This window comes from Rutidosis leptorrhynchoides, chromosome 5 (genome assembly GCF_046630445.1).
Source record: "Rutidosis leptorrhynchoides isolate AG116_Rl617_1_P2 chromosome 5, CSIRO_AGI_Rlap_v1, whole genome shotgun sequence".
In the NCBI taxonomy this organism is placed as follows: domain Eukaryota; kingdom Viridiplantae; phylum Streptophyta; class Magnoliopsida; order Asterales; family Asteraceae; genus Rutidosis; species Rutidosis leptorrhynchoides.
Genome location: NC_092337.1, coordinates 288,243,396 through 288,246,496, shown reverse-complemented (window position 1 = coordinate 288,246,496; position 3,101 = coordinate 288,243,396).

The window sequence follows — 3,101 nt, the reverse complement described above, 5'->3', positions numbered from 1 at the left end:
TTATTATTATTATTATTATTATTATTATTATTATTATTATTATTATTATTATTATTATTATTATTATTATTATTATTATTATTATTATTATTATTATTATTATTATTATTATTATTATTATTATTGTTATTATTATTGTTGTTATTATTATTATTGTTATGTGTTTATTGTTACTTACCATTATTGATGTAATACTAACTATTATCATTATTATTAATAACATAGTCATAAAGATTATTATGTTTAATATAGTTTATATTATTAACATTTCTAATATTATTAGTATTAACATTATTATTATTATTGTATTACTATTGTGATTACTAAGTATTGTGATTAAGATTATAGTTATGATACTACTAACATGTGTATTATAAATATTATTAACATTAAAGCAAGTAATATTACTATTATCATTAGTATTATCAAGTTAATTATATTTACTAACTATATTAGTACCATCATTTAGTATTATCATCAATAATATTATTATTTATAGTATTACTTGTATTATTTTGTTAGTAATAATATTAGAATTTCGAGAATACTAAACAGGTTAAGTTATGATAAAAAGTGTTAGGATAAAGATTAAGAGACTGATTATAATTAATTGAACACATGTAAGTTATGATTAATACAACTATGAATATACAAGTTTAATAATATTGTTAAGAGTAGAAATATAGAAATTTTATATATAAATATTATTATGAAAATTATCAAGATCTTAATTAATGTAGGTTTTAAAAGAATTATTATAATAAATATTATCATAGTTACTTTAATACAAGTTAATATTATTGTCATTACTAATATCATTATTAACATTATTATTATCACTTTTATCATTATTGTAAAGTATCAATATTATTACTAATATTATTATTATCATAATTATTAATTACAAACAAGTAATCCTCAAATAAAAATATATTTATCTTAACTCTATCAACAATTATATTTGTATTTAATCGATTACGATTATACGTATTAATGAATATACAAATGATATAGGTTCGTGAATCCGAGGCCAACCCTGCATTGTTCAGTTGTTCAAAATAGTCATATGTATTTTTACTACAAAATACATTAGGTGAGTTTCATTTGCTCCCTTTTTACTCATTACATTTTTGGGCTAAGAATACATGCAAATGCTTTATTAACTATTTTACAATATTTATATGCGTGAGTTTCATTTGATTCCCTTTTACTCTTTATGTTTTTGGGCTGAGAATACATGCAAATGTTTTATTAACTGTTTTACAATAATTATATGCGTGAGTTTATTTGATTCCTTTTTACTCTTTACATTTTTGGGACTGAGAATACATGCGCTGCTTTTATAACTGTTTTACGAAATAGACACGAGTAAATCAAAACTACATTATATGGTTGAATTATCGAAATCGAATATGCCCCTTTTTATTAAGTCTGGTAATCTAAGAATTAGGGAACAGACATCCTAATTGACGCGAATCCTAAAGATAGATCTATCGGGCCCAACAAGCCCCATCCAAAGTACCGGATGCTTTAGTACTTTGAAATTTATATCATGTCCGAAGGAGGATCCCGGAATGATGGGGATATTCTTATATGTATATTGTGAATGTCGGTTACCAGGTGTTCAATCCATATGAATGATATTTTTGTCTCTATGCATGGGATGTATGTTTATGAAAAACGGAAATATGAAATCTTGTGGTCTATTAAAATTATGAAATGATTATTTATGTTAAACTAATGAACTCACCAACCTTTTGGTTGACACTTGAAAGCATGTTTATTCTCAGGTATGAAAGAAATCTTCCGTTGTGCAATTGCTCATTTTAAAGATATTACATGGAGTCATTCATGGCATATTTCAAAAGACGTTGCATTCGAGTCATTGAATTCATCAAGATTATTATTAAGTCAATTATAGTTAGATATTATAAAATGGTATGCATGACGTCCACTTTCGATGTAATGAAATATTGTCTTTTCAAAAATGAATGCAATGTTTGTAAAATGTATCATATAGAGGTCAAGTACCTCGCGATGTAATCAACTGTTGTGATTCATTTATAATCAATATGGACTTCGTCCGGATGGATTAGGACGGGTCTTCACAGTTATGCTACTCGTCGATCGAGGCCAAAAGGGCGTTGATTGATGAAGCATGACTTTCGGAGTCCGCTGACTTCATCATGGTATTGGTGATTGATGAAGCATGACCTTTAGGGTCTGCTGACTTCATCATGGGAGTATGCGATTGGTGGAGCATGACCTTCGGGGTCCGCTGACTTCATCATGAGCGATATGATATATCGGTGAAGCATGACCTTTGACGGGGTTCGCTGACTTCATCCGGTGTTGAGATTGGTGAAGCATGATCTTCGGGTCCGCTGACTTCATCATGGTAGTGGATCACGTGTGGTTTCGGATTCATGATGACGCGTGTGGTTTCGGTCATCTTATTGTGGAAGTGAGTCGCGTGTAGTTCGGATTCACAAATGACTCGTGTGGTTTCGGTCATTGTATTGAGGAGTGAGTCTCGTGTAGTTCGGATTCACAAATGACTCGTGTAGTTCGGTCATTCCTCCGGGATAGTGACTCTCGTGTAGTTCGGATTCACTAAGGCGCGTGTAGTTCGGCCAATCCCAATTGTTGTTGTGGTGAAGGTAGTGAGTCGCGTGTAGTTCGGATTCACTAAGGCGCGTGTGTTTGCGGAAAGCCTTCGTGTTGTGGGAACTATCGGTTGTTTTATACGCCGATGGTGGGGTCGTGAGGACCATGTTGTATGATTAGTGATGCGATAGCCGTGTTTCGCTCACATGTTGCTACGGGTGTGACGATAGTCGATTTTGTACACCTTGGGATTAACGTTACGATAGTCGTTTTGGGCGTTATCGGTCTTAACCGTTTGTTATGATGTTACGGTAGTTGCGTATTGGTCGTATTGCGCACTACAAGGGATGTATAGTGATTGTTGTTATCCGTAAGGATTCATTTGGTTCGGTCTTCATCGCTTCGGGTTGTTGACCTTAGGTTGAGACTTGGTGGTTTTTAGCGTCGTACTCGGTAAGGGTATGCTAAGGAATTAATATCTCGATACGAGATTG